At 46.1% G+C, this 23,058-nt stretch overlaps 1 protein-coding gene across 1 annotated transcript in view; it reads left to right on the top strand.

The window, feature by feature from the left end:
* The window catches only part of LOC115083184 (zinc finger protein 27-like), an 89,916-nt gene that overhangs the window by 26,109 nt on the left and 40,749 nt on the right, over positions 1 to 23,058 (top strand). The gene's annotated exons all lie outside the window — the stretch shown is intronic.

Genomic DNA, 23,058 nt, shown 5'->3' with positions numbered 1-23,058 from the left:
CCTGGTGCTGGTTTTTTTTAAATTTGAAAGTTTTTATTGGATGCATAAAAATCTGTACAAAGTCATTCTAAATCAATGTACATCCATCCTACTTTAATTACAAAATCCCCCAACTCACCCATCCCACTAACCTTAAGCACATGGATAATGCAATATGATCTAGGAGATAATTTTATGTTTTCTAATATTGAGAACATCAATCCTTGCATAATTGCTAGTGCATGCAGCCCAAAATGCAAGACAATACACAAAAGTCAGGTAAAGCAGATCATAACCACCATGAATGACTGTGATAAAGTACAAAGGTCTACAGTGGAAAAAGGAAAGTAAGACGAAAGGATGCAAAAGAAAGAACAGAGTTAAACCTCCAAGCCCTGGGAATCTCTCCATCATATAAAAGGACCCCATGTCTTCTCAAAAGAGGCCAAGCAATTATGTTGTAAGGCTGTTAAATGAGCCAATTGGTAATGGGTAAATAGACGTATCACCATGTTGAAAGAAGGTACATCAACACTTTTCCAAAACCTGGCTAATTCACACCTAACTGTGATGAACACTTATTGGCAAAGTCACTGTTGCGATTTATCAACATCCAAAACTGGAAAATTGAGCAAAATATATCATGCATCAAGGAGATTCTGCACTCCCATTAGGGTAGATAGCCAGTCAGTAATCCGATGCCAATAAAATTGCTATTGTCTCACAATCCCACCACTTATGCATAAAAGTGCCCACATTCCCACAATTTCTCCAACAATTAGAACTAATATTAGAAAACATATGGTGAAGTCAACTAGGTGCCAAATACCAGCAAAATAACATTTTATAACAGTTTTCTTGCAAACTTGTAAATATAGAACACTTGCTAGCACCTAGATAGATAGAGTCCCAGTCCTCCAGGTTCAAACTGCCTCCTAAATCCCTTTCCCAATTTCTGACGTGAAAACGTATCAGTTAAATGCCCATCAAGAAGGCAATAAAACTTAGAAATTAAACCTTTTAATTTATCAACTATCCAAATACTGCCTATCAAATACTGCTTCTGTTCAAGAGAAAGGGAGGGCAAGAATACAGAATCAAGATATTGAGTGATATCACTATCCAGAATATTGTTCGCAGAACCGTATAAAATTTGGGAAAACAATCCCTAACCTCTGCGGTCTTAGTCACCATGTCCCCGCTGACAGTTTTAATTTTGGCTATGCAACTCTGAGCTTGGAATACCTTCAGTCTTCTAGCCAGATAACGACCAGCTTTATTCCCTCCTTCAAAAAAAATGCTTGTTTAGTAATCTCAAGTTGATGTATCAGATGTTCATCATTCAACAACTGTATTTCCGATCTAGCCATAGAAAGTTGTCGAAAGATGGGCTTGGACTGTGTCTGCATGTGGGATTGGCCATCAATTGGGACTGCTTGAGCTCCCTTTCCCTCTTATTATGAGAGGCATATGAAATCAAAATGCCTCGTATAACTGCCTTCGAGCAGTCCCAACTCACCCCCCAGGGAATAGAGGAAGAGTCATGCTGTAAGAAGTACCCTTTCAGCATTTCTTCGACTGATTTAGCAAATTGTCCATTCTTTCAAAGGCTTTCATTTAGTCGCCAAAAGCTTTGACCACCATCTGAATCCTGAAAAAGAAAATCTAGCCAAACAGGTGCATGATCAGACCTAGTTATATTGCCAATATAGGCCTCCATGATCAGATTCTGCATCATTTTGTTAACCAAAAAATAATTTATACAGGAGTAAGTCCCATGAGGTTACGAATAAAAGGTGTAAGTACGAGATTTAGGATACCTCTGCCTTCAACAGTCTACAAGGCTCCATTGCGACATTAGCTGAATAAGAGATTTCCGTGCCCCTTGAGCAGAAGTTGAAGCCTGATGTGAATTATCCAAAAGTGGGTTTCTGGTAAAATTAAATTCCCTTCTCAATATTAAAAATCCCTCGATATGAATAAACAAAAGGCGATCCAAAGGAATGCAGAAAGTTACCTTGATCATTATTTGGTGCATAAATGTTGACAAAATAGTAAATATCCCTACCCACCCAAATCTTAACTAAAATATACCGGCCAAGTGGGTCAGACACCTGAAGAAGTAGGTCAAAAGTAAGAAGATTTGAAAATAGAATGCTCACTCTAGTATACCTGGTTCCTATGCTGCTAGCAGCTTGAAACATATGAGAAAAATTTCTAATAGAAGATGCTCATTAGTTTCCGCAGATGAGTTTCTTGGAGAAACACAATGGAAGTCTTATTATAAGCCACCTCCTGAGCTAAAAGCTGGCGCTTGCAAAACGTATCAAGGCCTTTGACATTAATAGACAGTAACCTAATCATCATGGATAAAGATGAAAGTATAGACTATTACGTTAGAAACTACACACAGCATCACACATAAGAAAGCAAGACCACTTATCTCTGGCATATACATAAAAAGCATCATGAAAAGCAAGATAACTCCCCCCCCCCAATAAACCCTCCCACCCCAATTTATAATCTGCCAAACCTGTCGGGCAGACTCTACCACTCCTAGGAAGCATCACAGTACGACTACGGTGGAATCAGATCCAGCCTCCCCCCCCCCCCCCCCACACTCCGGTTGACTAAGACATTTCAAAACAGAAACATTTACAATAGAAACATTTGCATCGCTAGTGCACATAAAACGAACATTAAATATCACTTTATGCGAGACCAACAATTAGGAAAGTTACACCTAGGCATATGGCCCCAAGTAAAGGACACCCAAGTCCTCTCTTAGTTTTCCCATAAAATCCATGGAGATCTTCGGCCTTGATCCGATATCGCTGAGCAAGACTCCTCCGACTGTCACCTTAGCTGACGCCCTTCTTTGCCAACGCGTTGCCATCATGGAAGCTCATCTCCTGCTGTAGGAACAGTAAAGCTGATTGGAAGTTCCGCTTCTTTGAATGCAGCCACAGCCTCTGATACTTTCACCCTGTAGGATATCCCTTTTAACGCAAAATGAAACCCAAAAGGGAATTTCCAGTGGTATCTAACATGTTTATCCCATAGGGACGGAGTCACCTCCCTCAATTTGAAACGCGTACAAAGTGTTGAATGTGCTAGATCATTAAAAGATGGTGATAGCATGGCCTTCCCAGTGCCAGCTAGCCCGCTTTCTTGCCACCTCATCATGGATGAGCGCTTTCTGAGTGAAGCTGTGAAAACATTGTCTCTGCCTCTGGTAAAGATTTTGGGCCCAAGGGCCCCATGATCTCGTTAGAGTTTGATAGAGCTAAAGGAGCCATTTGGTATAGGGTCCCCGAGCTGGAATCGTTTAGGATAAAAGAGCAAATCTTATCTGCAGTAGCCCCAACGTCACTGTATGCTTCACTTTCCAGCACTCCTCAGCTAGAAGAGTGCATTCAGCCTGCATCAATTTTTTTTTTTTGATGCACACTTAAGGCCGTAATAGTGGCTGCATGGCTGTCCACCTGCATGTCTAGATCATCTACGCAAGCTCTGAGGCCAGCCATATCCTCCTTCACCTCCGTTACGGAAGCTAAAAAATTCAGCTTGAGCTGCTTCATGTCGGAACGCTGCTCCAGGAGCCACCCTCGGATCTCATCCCTCAAAGGCAGGTCAGGATTGCTAGGGCTCGATGAGTATGCATGAACGGCGTCATCAAAATCCAGCCCCTCCGTAGCACCTGCAGCCTGCACACCCTCATCGGCCATGAGCTTGGGGGCCTGTCTGTTGTAAGAAAACTGCTTTAAATCCACAGTTTTACGTTTAGATGCCATCGGGAACAGAAAGCCAGAACAGGCTAATATTTAAAAAAAAAAAAGTCACTGTAAGAAGTGAATAAGCGATGTTAGCAGCAATCGGGGGGGGGGGGGTGAGGAGGTCTCTTCTCATGTGTCCATCGCAATCAGCCGCGTTAGACCGCCTCCCCCGGGCTGGGTATGTGTCATTCCTTTAAAAGTTTTTTTTTTATTTTTACAACTATAGGCTTCCTGCAAGGGCAATTGGATGGGATGGGGGGGAGGTCTGTGCAGAACCCAGAGAGTTTTCACAACTCAGATGGGGGGTGCGCTTACTTGGTGCCATTGATCTCTTTAAGTGGCGGTGGCTGCGTGATCCCGGGGCTTCCATTGCAGGTTGGTTGGGGGGGGGGGGGGCGGTGCTTTTCCTGGGGTGCTATTTTTCTCTATGGGAAAATGCTGCAGTCCATGGTGTTTTCCTGCTGGGAAAGTTTCCAGGTAAATCACAAAGCCAGAGGATCGGTTACCTTAGCTTCGTTATTCCTAAGGGTATTTTTCTCTCAAGGCTTAATGAATGACCCCCTTAGGTTTGTGTCTGAGGCAGTGAAAGGTGAAGTGATTTGCCCAAGATCACAAGAATCATTGGTGGGAGAAGAAAGGATTCAGATGCTGGTTTCCCTGTTCTTTGTCCTTTCCTCTCTAACCATTAAACTTCTCATCCATTTCTGATGCAGATTTAATCGACAAATAAAAAAGTACTTAATAGCATCTTAAAACTGAGTGATTTCTGTTAAAATCAGCCGTTACCTCTAAGATTAATTGCTGATAATTCACATTATCTAATGGAGAAAGAATGTGTCACCAGCTACAATACACTCTGTAACAAAGAGCAACAATTAGATTAAATGGAGATCAGAGAGAATACATGACAGAGTATCTGAAGATGTGATCATTGAAACAAAGTCTGCTGAGCACAGAAAATTATCTAGGAGTGATTATAACTTACAACTGAGGTGGTGTAGAAGCAATGCCCTGTAAAATTACTGGGTTGTGTATATGGCATACAAAATGGAGTCTCTGGTAACAAACTGAACACTTGACCTATTTTTTTTCTCTGCACATATGTGGACAGACTGGACCTCTCTCTTCAGGCAGGCAAGGATGGCTATGTAAAGAAGCTTATTTACAGAACTGCCCTGAAACAAAGGGAGAACTGTGCTTTTAAGCCCCAATCAGCATTTGTGAACTTATCAGAACTTATTTGCTTAATAAAGTCTTAGGGCAGTGTCTTGCTGCACAAAGTCTGACCTGTTGCTTTTGAAAAACACATGCAGTGCTGGAAAATCAGATTGCCACTCTGAAGTCTAATAACACTGTGTTAATAACCTAAGAGATGCAAATGAATACCTATAAAAAAAAAAAGAGGAGAGAGAAATAATGGAGAAATTACTTACCTGATAATTTCGTTTTCCTTAGTGTAGACAGATGGACTCAGGACCAGTGGGTATAGTGTGCTCCTGATAGCAGTTGGAGATGGAGTCAGATTTCAGTCTGACGTCAGCACTACATATACCCATGCAGGAAGCTCTGCTCTTCAGTATTCTCCTCAAAAAGCAATTGTGGATATATGTGTGTTTGAATAACTTGGTTAACTCGATCAACTTGAGTAACTTGATTAACTTGAACTGGTTGACGTGATTTCTAGCTGGAGATCGCCAGTGCACTCAACCAAGAAACTCTGACACCCTGCAATTATGGGTGTCTTAACTAGGGGTAAAGTCTAGCTTACCCGTGCTTGTCTTGCTCTTGGGGATTGTCACCCGAGGTTTCCGGATTTTGGGACAGCCGTGGGCGGGATACTGAGTCCATCTGTCTACACTAAGGAAAACAAAATTATCAGGTAAATAATTTCTCCATTTCCTAGTGTGTAGCAGATGGACTCAGGACCAATGGGATGTACAAAATCTATTCCCGAACTGGTGGGAGACTGCCCGTGGCCCACTTAATACTGTCCTTGTGAATGCTGTGTTCTCCCTGGCTTGAACATCCAGGCCATAGAACCTCGAGAAGGTGTGAATGGAGGACCACGTCGCCGCCCAACAGATCTCGGCAGGTGACAGCATCTTGGTTTCTGGCCCAGGACACTGCCTGGGCCCTTGTGGCATGGGCCTTGACTTGTAGAGGTGGAGGCTTGCCTGACTCTACATAGGCCACCTTGATTACTTATTTGATCCAGCGGGCTATGATTGTCCACAAGGTTGCTTCCCCTTCTTTCTTCCTGCTGTGAAGGATGAACAGGTGGTCCGTCTTTCGTACGGATTCCGCTCTTTCCAGGTATTGGACTAGGAGTCTGCCAACTTTAAGATGGCGTAGAAGGTGTGAGTCTTCTGAGTCATTATGCTTGTCTGCAGATGGAAGCGAGATGGTTTGGTTTAGATGGAAATGAGAAACCACCTTTGGAAGGATGGAGGGGACAGTGCATAGCTGTATGGGTTCCGGTGTGAATCTGAGGAACAGTTCCCGACAGAATAGTGCTTGAAGTTTGGAGATGCGACGGACTGACCATATTGCCCCTAGGAATGCAGTCTTCAAGGTCAGGAGCCGTAGGGACAGACCGCGCATTGGTCTGAAAGTAACTCCCGCTAGGAAGTCGAGTACTAGATTGAGATTGCATAGGGGTACTGGCCACTTTAGTGGTGGTCGGATTTGCTTGACCCCTTTCAGGAAGCGGGAGACGTCTGGATGGAAAGATAGACTCAAGCCATCCACTTTGGCTCTGAAGCAGGCCAGCGCAGCCAGTTGAACCTTGATGGAGTTGAGAGACAACTCCTTCCTCAAGCTGTCCTGCAAAAATTCCAGGATCATGGGAATTTTGACTGTCCGCAGAAGGATGTCGCAGTCTTCACACCAGGCTTCGAATATTCTCCATGTTCGTATGTAAGTTAAATTTGTGGAAAACTTGCATTCTCGGAGCAAGGTGTCAATCACTGCCCTTGAGTATCCGTTCTTCTTCAGGCAAGACCTCTCAATGTCCAGACCGTAAGAGAGACTCTAGTTGGGTCTTCGTGGAGGATCGGTCCTTGCTGGAGCAGGTCCCTGTGTGAAGGTAGACACAGGGTGTTCCCCGCCAGAAGTCTTCGCATGTCTGCGTACCACGGCCTTCTTGGCCAGTCCGGGGCCACGAAAAGTACTAGCCCCCTGTGGTGTTCTATCTTGTGGATGATCCCCCCCAGTAGTGGCCATGGAGGAAGGGAGTACAGCTGGTCTTCCTGTGACTAGGTCTGGACGAGGGCATTGATCCCCTGGGATTGTGGTTCTCGTCTGCGGCTGAAGAACTTGGGAACTTGGGTATTGGACTGGGTTCCCCAGTGGTTTACTATTACTCTCTCTGCTGAGGTAATCTGCAGTGATGTTATCTTTTCCTGCGATGTGGGCAGCTGAGATCCCTTGTAGGTTTGCTTCCGCTCACGCCATTGGGAGGGGTCTATTTCCAGGGACACCTGTTGGCTTCTGGTTCCTCTCTGGCGGTTGATGTAGGCAACTGTTGTGGCATTGTCTGACATGACTGACAGATTCTCCCCGGAGTCTGTGATGAATCGTAGGCAGGCTAGTTTGGCTGGCCGTGCTTCTAGTCGGTTGATGTTCCATCCCGACTCTTCCTTGTCCCATTGTCCCTGGGCTGTCAGTTCCTGGCAGTGGGCTCCCCACCCTTGTAGGCTCACATCTGTGGTGAGCAAGACCCAGGTTGTTGGGGATAGCCTTATTCCTTTGCTCAGATGGTCTTCTTGTAGCCACCATTGGAGCTGGGTCCGCGCCTCCGCTGGTAGCTGGAGGCGAACGGCGTAGTCCTGGGACATTGGGTTCCATTGTGGGCTCTTGTCCATGGGACGATGTCCAGGGTTGATGTCATGAGGCCGAGGACTTGGAGGTAATCCCACTCCTTGGGGTGAGAACATCTCAGCAGTTTTCGCAACTGGTCCATCAGTTTACTTCTCCTTGTAGGGGGAAGAATGACCGTTTCTTGTTTAGTGTCGAATCGGACTCCCAGGAATTCTAGTGATTGGGAGGGCTGCGGGCAGCTCTTAGTTGTGTTGACAACCCACCCGAAATTCTGCAGTAGATTCTTGACTCTGGTGGTCGCCTGATGCCTTTCCTCTGGAGATTTTGCCCTGATCAGCCAATCATCCAGATACGGATGTACAAGGATTCCTTCTTTCCACCATGTCGCCACCACTACCGCCATGATTTTGGTGAACGTCTGAGGGGCTGTAGCTAGCCCGAAGGTTAGCGCTCGGAACTGGTAGTGATGGTCCAGGATCATGCAGTGTAAGGAGCATTGATGATCATGATGGACCGGGATATGGAGATAGGCTTCTGAAAGATCCAGAGAGGTCAGAAATTCTCCCGGCTGTACCGTCTTTATGACCAAGTGTAGGGTTTCCATGCGGAAACGTGGTACCCTCAGGTAGCAATTGACAGACTTGAGGTCCAGGATGGGCCGGAACGTGCCCTCTTTCTCGGGGATGATAAAATAGATGGAAGAGTGTCTGGTATTTTGTTGGTGCATGGGCACCGGTGTTATTGCCTTTAGGACGAGTAATTTTGTCAGTGTGGTTCCCACCGCTGTCCTATTGGAGAGGGAGTGGCACAGTGATTTCACAAATTTGTCTGGAGGGCTGCTGTGGGAGTCCATATAGTATCCCTCTCGAATGATGGTTAGGACCCAGTTGTCTGATGTTATCTCGACCCATCTTTGGCAGAATAGGGCAAGCCTGCCCACTATGGCTTCTTCCTGAGGATGGATGGGTCTGTTGATTCTCATTGTGGGGTGCGGCTGAGGCCTGGGCCTGAGCCGGCTCCCCTCTTGTTGTGTTTGTTCCAAAAGGTCTGGCCACTGCCTGCGGGGTGGGGTGCTTGATATGTATTTTTGTACGGTCTAAAACGCTGTGATCCGAGAGGGGCGATGGCTTCTTTTGTTCTTGTCCTCTGGTAACTGAGGTACTGGGGATTCTCCTCATTTGTCGGCTAACTTCTCCAGTTCGCTTCCGAACAGGAGGGCTCCTTTAAAGGGCATTCTCATGAGTTTCATCTTGGAAGTTGCGTTGGCTGACCAGCTTCAGAGCCAGAGTTGCCTTCTGGCTGCCACAATGGATGAGACTCCCCTGGCTGGGGTGCACACCAGGTTGGAGGTCGCATCCGTGAGGAAGGATATTGCTGATTCTAGAGTTTCGATGGGCGTGGTGGCGTTCCTGGCAAGTGACAAACAAGCGCTTGCACAGCAGGCACAGCAGGCAGTAATCTGCAGTGACATAGCTGAAACGTTGAATGACTGTTTAAGGATGGATTCCTGGCGTTTGTCTTGGGCATCCTTGAGTGCCGCTCCTCCCTCTACTGGAATAGTAGTGCGCTTTGTGACAGTGCAGACCATGGCGTCCACTTTGGGAAACCCCAGGAGTTCTTTGGCTGAGGGTTCCAGGGGGTATAGGGCTTCTAGGGCCCTTGTTTGAAGCTGGCCTCCAGAGCATTCCATTCCAGGTCTATCAGTTGTTGTATGGCCTGCAGCATTGGGAAATGGCATGAGGCCTGATGGAGCACGACCAAAACAGGGTTTGTCTTTGGCTCCTCTGCGGTGCTTGTGCCTGATGTGGCCAGCGTCTTCAGGCTCAGAGACACGAGGTCTGAGAGCTTATCTTTGGAGAAGAAACGCATCATGGTTAGGTATGGTTCTGTTTCCGGAGAGATTTCCCCTTCCTCCAGGGAATCTGGCTCTTCCTCCGAGGAGTCCGTGCCACCTAAGGGGAGGCTTTTGTCCGGAGGAGGCACGTCTCAGGGAGGCCAAGAGGGGCCTGGAAGGTTTTGGACTTCTGGTGGAGCCTGTGGCTGTAGAATTCTACCCAGGGTCTATATTGAACCCAGCGGCGTTCCTCGAGGGGCCCGTCTGAGGAGGGGCCGAGCCGGGGATAGAGAGGGTACTATCGTTGGTGGAGCCGGGTTCTTCTACTGGCAGAGGAGGGCCTTGTCCCGGTTACCCCAGAGCCGTCTCGCACTGTAGGCGCAGGGCAGTACACACGTCATGTTGCACAGCTCTCAGATAGCAAGCTGGGCAGAGGGCTTATCCCTTTGCTTTCTTGGTTGGCGGTGCCATGATTTGTGCGCATGGAGTTGTTCAAAACTCGTCTGTGCGCTTATGCGTGCGCCGGGAGGCTTGGTTGTGCGCTCCTGGTGCGCTGATGCTGTGTGCGCAAGATTCAAAAGATGTGCGTGCAGGTCGGTAGATGTGCGCGCCGCTGTGCATACGGGCCTAATTTGCGCCCAGCACTGTTGAGCGTGCAGCTATGCGCCTGGCACCATTGTGCGCATCGCTGTGCGCGCGGCACAGACATGCACGCACCACTGTGCGCACAAGTAGTTTGTGCGCCCGGCTCGCCTCTGTGCACACGGCTCAGTTGTGCGGACAATACGGTGATCAAGGGGGCGATATGGCACTAGCAACCACGTGGGCAAGATGGTAGCCCCCCTGGAGGGTCTCCAGGTGGGAGGACCCTCACGCCGGATCGGGGTCTACCCTGGACAGAGCTGCTCAACCTGATTGAACAGATGCCGGAAGGATGATCTGTGCGGCTATCCGAGCCGTGGAGACCAGAGACTAAGAAAAGTTTTCTACCTTACCTTGTCTCTGCGCTTCCCGGTCTCGTGCCGGGCGGTCTCCGGCTGCGGGAGGAGAGGGAGATTACTTTCACTGCCGCACTCGGTATTGCACCCGCTGCCTCTCAGCCACACCCGTTGCTGGGGGCTAAGTCCACGCCGGGAGCTGGCTACCAGACCGAGGCCTGCCTCTGAGGGATTTTGGAAATCACCTCAGGAATTCTTGACTGGGGGAGGGACCCTTAAGTATCACCGCAGGAGAGTGGGGCTCCTCTGTAGAGGTAAGATTATTTCTTCTGTATTTTGGAATTTTCTTTGGTTTGGATTTTCTAACGCTGTGCAAGCGTGGGTATAGTCTCGAACTGCTAAGGAGACGGAGAAATACTGAAGAGCAGAGCTTCCTGCATGGGTAATATGTAGTGCTGACGTCAGATTGAAATCTGACTCCGTCTCCAACTGCTATCAGGAGCACACTATACCCAATGGTCCTGAGTCCATCTGGCTACAGGCTAGGAAATTTAGCATTTGACCACATGAAACATCTGCAAGAACTCTTGCATCTCTCTGGCCTCCTCTAGCCTGGGACAGAACTTTTACAGTTCATTACAATGAATTGCAGTTGTCTCCAAGAGGAGCTAGGCTGACGCTGAATGCAGAGCATACTCCTCCCGATGATTCTCCAGTAGCCAGGAGACTAGCACAACACAGAAACTGCAGTGCAAGGTATGGGCAGTTGTCTTTTTAACTGGGTTTTAATTCCTATGTGCAAGGAGCAGTTGATTTGGTATGCTAGTGCCTCGCCGATTTATAACAAAATATTTTTCTATTTGTAATATTTTCTGAATTCCTTACCTTTGTAACCTCTGACAAATAAAATCGTTACAGCAGTAAGATCATTGTGATAGCTCTAAAGAATTCCCTAATAAAATTTCCATTATCTAAGACAAACCACTCTGGTTTATTTTCTGATAAACTCAATAAGTTATAAAGGTGTAGTCGTAAGTTATTATATGCACCTGCCATACATAGTGTAGACCCCGAGTAAGGATATTTATTTATTTTAATAATAAAGCCAAACTGTCTCCAGAGATAGACAAAGGAAGTGTTAAATCAAGAAGAAGTACAAAAGCTGGAACAGGAAACGCTGAATAGGCTGGTTTAACTATAAGTGGGAGGAATTACCCCAGCCTATCCAAGCTCTTCAAGAGCATGTGCAAAAAAGTATGCAGATTTTCAGGCACAAGTCAGCTTATACATGAGTACCATGGAAAATTTGGTTGCAAAGCAGAAAATCTCTTTAGCTTTACTTATGGAGCATACAGCATTTTTACATATATCTAAAGGGTTATTACTCCACACGCATTTGTATATCTTGGCAAACCAAGTATTTTTATTTTATTTTATTTTTATTTGCATTTCAAATTACATACAAGCAAAAACTTGTAACAGAATAGGAGATACCTTTACAGCAAATTTTCAATAATTCCAGAAACTCACAAAAAATAAAACAAAAAAGATAAAGTACCTCCGTACATTCAGGCAGATTCAGTAAAACGCGCGGGAGAGCCGGCGCATCCGAGACGAGCGCCCGCTCTCCCAACGTGCGCCCAGCCCCTCTCCTGGGTGTGCGATTCAGTATGCAAATGAGGGCCCGCGGTAAAAAGGAGGTGCTAGGGACACTAGCGCTTCCCTAGCGCCTCTTTATTGGCAGAAGTGGCAGCTGTCAGCGGGTTTGGCAGCCGACGCTTAATTTTACCGGCGTCTGTTGTCGAACCCGCTGACAGCCACGGGTTCGGATCACGGACCCCGGCAAATTTGAGTGTCTGTCTTCCAAGCCGCAGGCAGATTTTTTTTTTTTTTTTTAATTTTTGGGGCTTCCGACTTAATATTGCTATGATATTAAGGGAGTACAGAAAAGCAGATTTTTCTGCTTTTCTGTACACTTTCCCGGTGCCAGCCGAAATTAATTCCTGCCTTTGAGTAGGCATTAATTTCAGAGAGTAAAATGTGTGGCTTGGCTGCACATTTTACTTTCTGTATCGCGCGGAACTAATAGGCTTATAAACATGCATTTGCATGTTGTGGGTGCTATTAGTTTTGGGGGGGTTAGCCGTGCGTTTTCCACGCGCTATTACCCCTTACTGTATAAGGGGTAATAATAGTGCGTCGAAAATGTGCGTCCAAACGAGGGCTAACGGTGTGCTCGACCTGATTATGAGGAAATGGGAGATAGAGAGAGATATTAGAGCGAACAAATGAGGATAATCACATCTAAGGTAACTGCTTTCTAGGTTCCCCTACAAAAGCTTTTTTCCCATACAACCCTCAGAAAGATTTTAGGAGTGTGTATCCAAAAATGCATGTAATTGACACAGTTCAAAAAACACATAGTTTGAAATGTGATAGTTAATTAAGCATTTACATGGATATTTCAAAATAAATCTAGCTCCAAGTACTAACACTTTGACTCTCATTGCCAGAAACTTCTTACATCACTCTTGTGTAGTTCATGATATATCTGGATACATCCAGAACTTCTGACCATAGAACAAATGGGCTTGATTTCGAAAGAAAATTCTTAATATCGAATTTTTTTCTGATGGAAAAGCAAAAGTTACAAACAAAGTCCCTCTGGTCTGATTATCCATTTCAAGAGAAAGTTCCAGAATATCCAAAATATTTAGGGTATTATCTTGTGCTTGATCAACCGGTACTTCTTTCAAGGATGATGGTAAATAATACATTTTGTAATTGCTGGAATTGCTTCTTTAGGTAGTTTTAAGGATCTTTAAAAGGTAATTACTGAAAATGTCTCGAGGAGAGATCAATTTCAAATAAGGAAAATTCAAGATCCTTACATTTAAACTTCTTAATGTATTTTCTAGTTTTCCAATTTCTTGAGATGACCAGAATCCGATTTTATAAGCTTTGCTTGTACTGCTTCAACAGATGACATTCTAGTATCCAATTCTTTTATTTTAATATCATCTAATGTTATTTGAGATTCCGTTTTCACAGTTTTGGTTGTATTTGTTTTTAAAGCCTGTGTTAAAGAGCAAATTGCCTTTTCCAAGGATGTTAATGCATTCCATATAGATTCTAGCCTAATTACCGAAGGTCGAGTCAGCGAAGGCTGGATAATCAAACGTATGTTTGGTTCACCTTCTCCTCCTTCTGGGGAGTTCCCCATGACCAACTCTTCGCCTGTAAGTTGAAGCTCTTCCAAAACACCCTTGGAATCTTCCAAACAGGGATTCTCCGGTTTATTCCAAAATGGGGTCTCTTCTCTGGTTAAACTCTCCTTTTATCGATGGAGATGATAATTCCCCAGATGTGTCACCAAAAGTGGCAGAAGGTGGGAGGGGGGATCGTTGGGGCACCTGGGCTTAATGTTGTTTCCACATGAGGGCTGGCGTTTGCTCCTCGCCAGCCTCATCTGCAGCCCTTCCCTCCGATGTATGTAGAGGAGACGCAAAAAACAACTATTCGCGATTGACAAGGTTCAAGAGAAGGTAAAGGAGAGAAAGCTGAAACTTCCCTCAGTTTCACTTTTCACTTAGTATGCGGCATCTCCAGTATAAGGGAAAAAAAAAGAGGTAAATTCTAACGAGTATCGGAGACAGCGTTTCTGCATTCACCCTAGAGCACGGTCATCTTGGTCTCCAAAGGGAAACTTTCTAATCGAATCATCAAGTATTTTAATATTTATTTAAAATTTGGAAACCACCTCTGCCAAGGCCCTAGCCAGAAGTATTGCAAAATGAGCTGCTACATAGCCAGGCGGCCGTGCATGATATAGCTGAGACATGCACTGCTCTGCAAGCAGAAAAGGAGGCAACTCAGCCAGGAGTTAACAAATGAAAAAGAGGTTAATGAATTAACAGCAGCAAATTAATGCAGAGATCATTGCATTGCCCAGAGGACTACAATTAAAACTTTGGACTTGTAGTCCCATTCTCCAAACTCAGATACAGCAGAAATTAGACAGGCTGAATTTAGATCTCTCAAGAAATTGAAGTGGTTGCTATAAATAGAATTCAGGAGGAAAATGAGTTCCTTCAAATAAAACTCAGAGGAGTCGATGCAGTAAACTGCGCCCAGCCTAGAACACAGGTACGCTAGACTTCCTCCTCCTCCAGTCAGAATGGAGTGTGAGTGGGTTCGAGAGGGAGGAGAGGGATGTGTGTGTTGGTGTGGGGGAGAGGAAAAAGGCACCAACTAGGTGTTGAGGGGTGACGGATGGTGCAACCATGACAGCAACCAAGGCGAATAAGAATGCAATAAGGAGATTAGCATGTCCAAAATGCGCACCCAAACAAATGATTAGCTGTTCCCTGTACGTACCCAGATCAGTCCAGACTCCTGGGTTTATGCATCCGTGCCAGCAGATGGAGACAGAGAAAGATTTCACTAACACTGCTTGAAAAGCCCTTGTACCACCTGCAGTTCCTCAGTATTTCTCTGTCTCCAGCAGATGGTGGCTGGTGCATTCACCTCTAGTTTCTGGTGAGTTTTTTTCTTTTTCGTTTTTTTTCTCTTCTAAGGAGCCTTTCTCCCAGGGGAAGGGATCCTTGGGGAACCCTCCCTTTTTGGTTGAGGTGGACGGGCTGGAGGCCAATCACCTTTGTGTATGCTCGATCCAGCTCTCATCCGTGTGGTGCAAATCTGGTGGTCAAGATCCCTCCCTTTCACGAGGCCGCTTAGGTGGCTTTTAAGCTCTGGTCAACTGCTGATTTTTGTGAGGGCTCTCCCTCTCCTGTGTTCACGTCGAGCTGATGCTGGACAGCTCCCCTCGACCTTAGGAGAATGAAGGCCCTGTTCTTTTGTTTTACTGTTTAAAAAAAAAAAAAGACGATTAGTGCCAGTTTTGGCACCGAGCAGCTGGAGCTGAGCAGTAAGTCTCTTGGGGGTGTACGGGCACCTGGTTTCGGGGTCGGGCCGGTGTTTTGGATGGGAGCTAATCCGCGGGGGTTTTTTTTTCCATCTTTGTTTTTACCTGCGCGCACATGGTTCAGGGCTGGGCCTGCTGCTGTGTGGTGTGGTCCCTGCTCGTCTCTCCCATCTCTCTCTCTGTTCTGCTTGTGTTTCAGGAGGGGAAGGGCCTTCTCTGCCCTCCCCCCCCCCCCCAGCGCAAAATGGTGTTTCAGATTCACGGCTGCTGCTGGTGTTCCTGCCGTCGGTGACTGTTTCCCGTGTTGGGCCTTTCGCTTCAGCCTGCGTGGGAATGACGGCCATCTTGGGTCCCTCAACAGGCTCAGCAGCGCTATTGGGAGGGGGGACAGAGGACTCCTCCCCCTCACATCTATACTCAGTGCACCCGGGCCCTGTAGCAGGGAGCAGGGGAGTAAGGATGAGGCGCGGCCTCTTGATTTTGTTCCGTCGTGGGGGGAGGGCGGGCCTACAGGGGTCGGCTCCCTGCGGATTTTTGCCCGAGTTTATATTGTTGCTCCACCTGGCCTTCTTGGCGCAGCAGAGTGGTTAGGACTTCCAGTACGGGCCGACGACCCCCTCTTCCTCCCCCTCTTTTGTCCTCAGTGGCTCAGGCTCCTCTTTCTGATCCAACTCATTTGCAGAGCATAGTGGTTCCCAGGGTTCACTGGCTGTTAGGGCACCCATGCTCGGGTGGGGACATGGAGGATTCCGGAGAAACCTCAGAGCCTCCCAGGGATTCCGGGCTTCCCTTGGGGACACAGATAATGATTGGGTCACAGGCAATCCAAGTGCAAGCCTTCTGGGGCCAGGGTACGACGTAACCAGTTTGCCAGTGTCCGAAGGAGATGATCCAAAGATCCTTCGCTTGTTTTGTCGCGAGGAATTGGCCTCCTTAATTCCACTTGTCCTTGGTGAGCTTGGGTTGAAGCCCCCTTCGTCAAATTTGGATCCAGATGGGGCGGACCCTGTTCTGGATGACACGCGTGGTCCTCTTTTGGCTTTTCTCTATCACAGATCCGTACAAAGAATAGTGGATCAGGAGTGGAATTCTCCTGATGACAGTTTGTGGGTGAGTCAAGCTATGGCGAAACGTTATCCTTTACAAGAGCAGATTTTGGAGCTTTTTGCGATGCCAAAAGTGGACGCGGTGGTCACCAAAAAAACGTCTATTCCAGTGGCATGGGCCGCAGCGTTAAAAGATGTATAGGACCTAAGCTGGAGGTTCATCCGAAGCGGATTTTTGAGGTTTCTGCCTTATCCCTTCGGGCGGCTCTTTGCTCCAGCTAATTGCAACGGGCGTGTTTGTCTTGGGTACAGCAGTTGCAGCTTCTGCAGTCTCTAGGTTGGGTGGTGAATTTCACCAAGAGCCACCTCAGTCCGTCACAGAGACTCGAGTATTTGGGAGCCTGTTTCAACACTAGCATAGGAGACAGCATGCAGATTGCAAGCGCAGGTTTGCCATTTGTTGGCGTTGCAGGTTCCCTGGGCCTGGGATTTTTTTTTGCAGGTTCTGGGATCCATGGCTTCCACCCTCGAATTGGTTCCTTGGGCTTTTGCGCACATGAGACCGTTGCAGAAATGATTAGCCGATAGCGTTCATCACATGTAAATTCCATGTAGATAAAGCTATTAACTATTAGCCTTAAATCAGGAAATTGCCAGGTCCTCAATGTACACCTTTTAACACAGCAAATTTAACTCCAGCCCCAGAGTCAATCTGCAAGTCAAGGGCTCATAAATTAAAAATGACTGTCCTTTGTGGTTCCTACTACTTAGTATCTTTGTGTCACTTAAATCTAATGCTTGCATTGCTTAAAATAAAGATATAATATAATGGCTTAATGTTAAAAAAATTCTGGACGCACAATTTGGGGCAGGTTTTTAATATTACGCACAGGGGGGTACATTTGTGCGCGCTACCCGGTGCGCACAAATGTACACCCAATTTTATAACATGCGCGTGCTGCCGTGCGCACGTTATAAAATCTGGGGTCAGCGTGCGCAAGGGGGGTGCACAATTATAGAAACATAGAAATGACGGAGACCAAACGGCCCATCCAGTCTGCCCAGCAAGCTATTGACTCTTTCCTTTTTTTTTTCTCATACTTGTTATGCTTGGCTTTTAGTACCTTTCTTTCTTTGTTTTTTTTCTTTATTTATTTGATGAGTTTTATATACCGTTATTCGGTTGAGGTTCTATTTCCCTTCCACCCCACCATTAATGAAGAGAGCAGCGCTGGAACTCATCCAAGTGAATATCTAGCTTAATTAGGGGTAGTAACCGCAGCAATAAGCAGGCTACACCCATACCTTTGTCCACCCAGACTATGCAAGTCAGACCTTGTTGGTTGTTGTCCATATACAGATCCTCTTTTCCACATTCCCCCTGCCGTTGAATCAGAGAGCTATGCGTTGAAAGAGAAGTATTAGACTTTCTCCCTTGCCGTTTAAGCAGAGAGCTACCACCTTCACGGAGTGGAAAGATGGAGGGCAGCCGTGTCCAAAAAATACGAACGCCCACATTAACGCAAGTCTTATTGCATCAGCCCCAGAGAGACTAACCAATTGTTAAATGAGCAAATAGCAGTCACAGTTCACTTGCATTCCTAAAGCAAACCCAGATGCTCTGCTTTGAGAATTAGACTGTAAAACTCTGAATGCATATGGATGCAACAAGGGGTCAGTGAGAACCCAAGCAATATTTAAACTGTTAAAAGAGCAACTGCAGATTGCCACCTCTGAATTAGCTATATTAAAAATTAGCTCAAGTGAAAGCAAGTCTGAATCTTCCATGCCTATTCCCCAATGCCGAAATCCTGACTATTGGCCACAATTGTGGTACAGCATAAGATTATAGCCAGACAGTGTTTAGAGCTACGGACTTCTCCCTGTTTGAGGGGAAAAGACAAAGGGGATTCCTTTGAAATACAATGTAGGCTATTACAGAGTCGGAGATCAAAGGCCCCTGATATCTCCCATTTAGGGCGAGAGAGACTGGTTTCCAAACCCAGAGACAAAGCAAACGAGATACCATGGAGTTGCAAGATCTTAGTTTTCAACTTGCTGACAAAACTCTGGAATGTAGAAAGCTACAGGAGAAACTTGAAAAAATAGAAGGGGAATGGGAGCTTTTAAGAGAGCAATTTCATTCTGCTCTGTCCAAGGATGAGGAGCTAACAACTCATTGCACGAAGCCAGACAGTGACCCAGAAAGGGATGAGCTCAGTAACATCAAATATTTTTACTTGTGGTAATAAAGAATTTACTTCTGCTAGGGAATGGGACTTCTCCAGAGGAAGGAGGGAAAAGCCAGCAATCCTATCCCTTCTTTCCTACCGGCCCAAAAAAAGGAGCTTCCCTCGCTTGGGGAGAAGAGCCCCCACCTCAGGGTCAGTACCACCAACAGCCACAAGAGGGGGCTGAGAGACAAAGGACTTCCAGCCACCCCTCATCAAAAGGGTTAGCTCAGCAGATAAAGACTTATGATAACGTTAATCACTCCGAATGAGCCATGTCCTCTCACCTAGAAAAACTCCACAGCACCTTCAGTCTCCTAGAAGTTCATGCAGAAAGGGAAAAGATGGCACTCATCCCCTGAAGCTTTGCAGATTCTTGTCAGGCGAACATAATAGCAAGCCTGCCCAAGAAGTTTTAGAATAACTTATGTGCCTTTGAAGCAGCGCTTAAGAAGCAGTTTGGCCCTCATCCCAATCCTGTGCTGTCCAGTCAGGCAGCAGATGCAGTGAGGTGTGGCAAAAGACCGGAGTCCCAGAAAACAGGTTCTCTTTCCTATAAATTTGCATGCGACTGAGGCAGAACCCCACAGTGAGAAGGCTGAGGAGCCTGTTCTTCGGGACTCTCCCCGAGGAATATAGAGTGCTTCTAGCTCCACACAACAAGCATGAAACCCTGACTTTCCTAGTGGAAGAGGCAATTTCAAAATAGAAGCGAGAAAGATAAGAGCCAGGCAGTCAATGTAATTCAGAGCTCAGAGCTTATACCCTGAGGAGGATGGAATTTGTTGCCAGAGGATGTGGTTAGTGCAGTTAGTGTAGCTGGGTTCAAAAAAGGATTGGATAAGTTCTTGGAGGAGAAGCCCATTAACGGCTATTAATCAAGTTTACTTAGGGAATAACCACTGCTAATAATTGCATCAGTAGCATGGGATCTTCTTAGTGTTTGGGTAATTGCCAGGTTCCTGTGGCCTGGTTTTGGCCTCTGTTGGAAACAGGATGCTGGGCTTGATGGACCCTTGGTCTGACCCAGTATGACAATTTCTTATGTGTCTCGATCTTTCCATGCTTCACCAGCCAGGGCTCGGACACCCCCACTCGAGGCAGTGGGGGGGGGGGGGGGGGGCGCGGTACCTTCAGCGGAGCCACAGGAAACCAAAACAGGCGGCCAGCAGTTTAAAGGGAAGAATAGGAACCGGAGAAGGCGGCAAAATCCTGGCAGGGTACCAGCCCTGGAAAAGCCAGCTTGCTGTGTGACCAGGAAACCTCCCAACCTGCTGACTCCTGAAAAGGAACTCCAGAAATTTCTGGCCAAATCCGCGAGCTCTACCACGCCCGTTTCCCACTGTCGGGCAAGGAAACCACCGGTGTTTCAGCCAGAGCGTTATCGGCATTATCCTTTCCTTCCAAGTTGAGAGAAAAGAATCTTGTGAGCGAAATGGTGTAAGAAACGAGAGAGAAGGGAACCCTATGGGAGGAGTGAAGGAAACCGTGCAAGAAATAAGAATAAGTATAGACTGCACACCTTCTTTGTCGGTTCCTTTGCTGGGACTCTAAAAAATTCTCTTGAAAAGCTATTTCACATGGATTTTGCACTGATTTTTTTTTCAAAATATTTGCAAAGAAAAATATGGAACCTTAAGGGCACATAATGATTGTCAGGACAGGAAGCCAAAGGTTTAAAATGTTCCTTTGATTGGTCCGTTTGATGCCCTTCCCACAAAAAAAAAAAAAAAAAAAAAAAATGTTGAAAGTCATTTGAATTAAATAATTTTGCCTTTGGCTTGTTGCTGTTTGAAGTAATAAATACTGAGTGATATTAAGAGTTTTATATAAAAATAAATTTTCCTTACTACTTTTCTTGAACGTATAGAAATTCCCCTAAACCATTCTTTCCCTGGATTTGGGGAAATTGTGAAAAAAGAGTCAGCTCATGGAGGCAGACACTTCCACCAGTGATGCTGAAAAAGCTCAGTTGAAAGAACTGTTATCTACAATATAAATGGGCTCTGAACGACGGCCCGCAAATGCGCAGTAGAGAGAGCACGTCGGTCAGAGCCGTTCTCTACTGCAGGTGAGACAGCACGTCAGGCCGACAACAGCTTGAGCCCGTCCCTCCGACGCCGGGGAAGAGGGTAGGGAGTAGGGACGGACGGACCAGCACGCAAAGGGACAGCAGTGAGAAGCCACAGTAAGAACATAAGAAAATGCCATACTGGGTCAGACCAAGGGTCCATCAAGCCCAGCATCCTGTTTCCAACAGTGGCCAATCCAGGCCATAAGAACCTGGCAAGTACCCAAACACTAAGTCTATTCCATGTAACCATTGCTAATGGCAGTGGCTATTCTCTGAGGGCAGGATTTTAAATTTTGCATAGGCCGCTGGCGCTCACAAGTCCCAGGGCTTCGTAAAAGGGGTGGGGGAGGGTGTGTGTCCGGGGGCGGTTCAGGGTGGGACTGCGGGCGTGGTTGAGGCCTCTGGACCAGCCCCCGGGTCAGGTGATGGCGCGCCAGCAGCCTGCTGGCGCGCGCAGATTTACGCCTGCTTTTGGCAGGCGTAAATCTGCCAACAAAGGTAGGGGGGGGTTAGATAGGGCCGGGGGGTGGAAAGAAAGTTCCCTCCAAGGCCGCTCCGATTTCGGAGTGGCCTCGAGGGAACAGGCAGTGCGCCGGGCTCGGCGCGCACAAGTTGCACAAATGTGCACCCCCTTGTGCGTGCCGACCCCGGATTTTATAAGATACATGCGGCTACGCGCGTATCTTATAAAATCCAGCGTACTTTTGTTCGCGCCTGGTGCGCGAACAAAAGTACACGCTCGCGTAAATTTATAAAATCTACCCGTAAGTGAACTTAATAGCAGGTAATGGACTTCTCCTCCAAGAACTTATCCAATCCTTTTTTAAACACAGCTATACTAACTGCACTAACCACATCCTCTGGCAACAAATTCCAGAGTTTAATTGTGCGTTGAGTAAAAAAAAAACTTTCTTTGATTAGTTTTAAATTTGCCCCATGCTAACTTTATGGAGTGTCCCCTAGTCTTTCTACTATCCGAAAGAGTAAATAACCGATTCACATCTACCCGTTCTAGACCTCTCATGATTTTAAACATCTCTATCATATCCCCCCTCAGCCGTCTCTTCTCCAAGCTGAAAAGTCTTAACCTCTTTAGTCTTTCCTCATAGGGGAGCTGTTCCATTACCCTTATCATTTTGATAGCCCTTCTCTGTACCTTCTCCATCGCAATTATATCTTTTTTGAGATGCGGCGACCAGAATTGTACACAGTATTCAAGGTGGGGTCTCACCATGGAGCGATACAGAGGCATTATGACATTTTCCGTTTTATTCACCATTCCCTTTCTAATAATTCCCAACATTGTTTGCTTTTTTGACTGCCGCAGCACACTGAACTGACGATTTCAATATGTTATCCACTATGACGCCTAGATCTTTCTTGGGTTGTAGCACCTAACATGGAACCCAACATTGTGTAATTATAGCATGGGTTATTTTTCATTATATGCATCACCTTGCACTTATCCACATTAAATTTCATCTGCCATTTGGATGCCCAATTTTCCAGTCTCACAAGGTCTTCCTGCAATTTATCACAATCTGCTTGTGATTTAACTACTCTGAACAATTTTGTGTCATCTGCAAATTTGATTACCTCACTCGTCGTATTTCTTTCCAGATCATTTATAAATATATTGAAAAGGAAGGGTCCCAATACAGATCCCTGAGGCACTCCACTGTCCACTCCCTTCCACTGAGAAAATTATCCATTTAATCCTACTCTCTATTTCCTGTCTTTTAGCCAGTTTGCAATCCATGAAAGGTCATCGCCACCTATCCCATGACTTTTTACTTTTCCTAGAAGCCTCTCATGAGGAACTTTGTCAAACGCCTTCTGAAAATCCAAGTATACTACATCTACCGGTTCACCTTTATCCACATGTTTATTAACTCCATCAAAAAAGTGAAGCAGATTTGTGAGGCAAGACTTGCCCTGGGTAAAGCCATGCTGACTTTGTTCCATTAAACCATGTCTTTCTATATGTTTTGTGATTTTGATGTTTAGAACACTTTCCACTATTTTTCCTGGCACTGAAGTCAGGCTAACCGGTCTGTAGTTTCCCGGATCGCCCCTGGAGTCCTTTTTAAATATTGGGGTTACATTTGCTATCCTCCAGTCTTCAGATACAATGGATGATTTTAATGATAGGTTACAAATTTTTACTAATAGGTCTGAAATTTCATTTTTTAGTTCCTTCAGAACTCTGGGGTGTATACCATCCGGTCCAGGTGATTTACTACTCTTCAGTTTGTCAATCAGGCCTACCACATCTTCTAGGTTCACCGTGATTTGATTCAGTCCATCTGAATCATTACCCATGAAAACCTTCTCCATTATGGGTACCTCCCCAACATCCTCTTAAGTAAACACCAAAGCAAAGAAATCATTTAATCTTTCTGTGATGGCCTTATCTTCTCTAAGTGCCCTTTTAACC

Source organism: Rhinatrema bivittatum, chromosome 2, assembly GCF_901001135.1.
Source record: "Rhinatrema bivittatum chromosome 2, aRhiBiv1.1, whole genome shotgun sequence".
Classification (NCBI taxonomy): domain Eukaryota; kingdom Metazoa; phylum Chordata; class Amphibia; order Gymnophiona; family Rhinatrematidae; genus Rhinatrema; species Rhinatrema bivittatum.
Note: the sequence above shows the minus strand (reverse complement) of the source record. Positions and strands in the feature narration are given on the sequence as shown.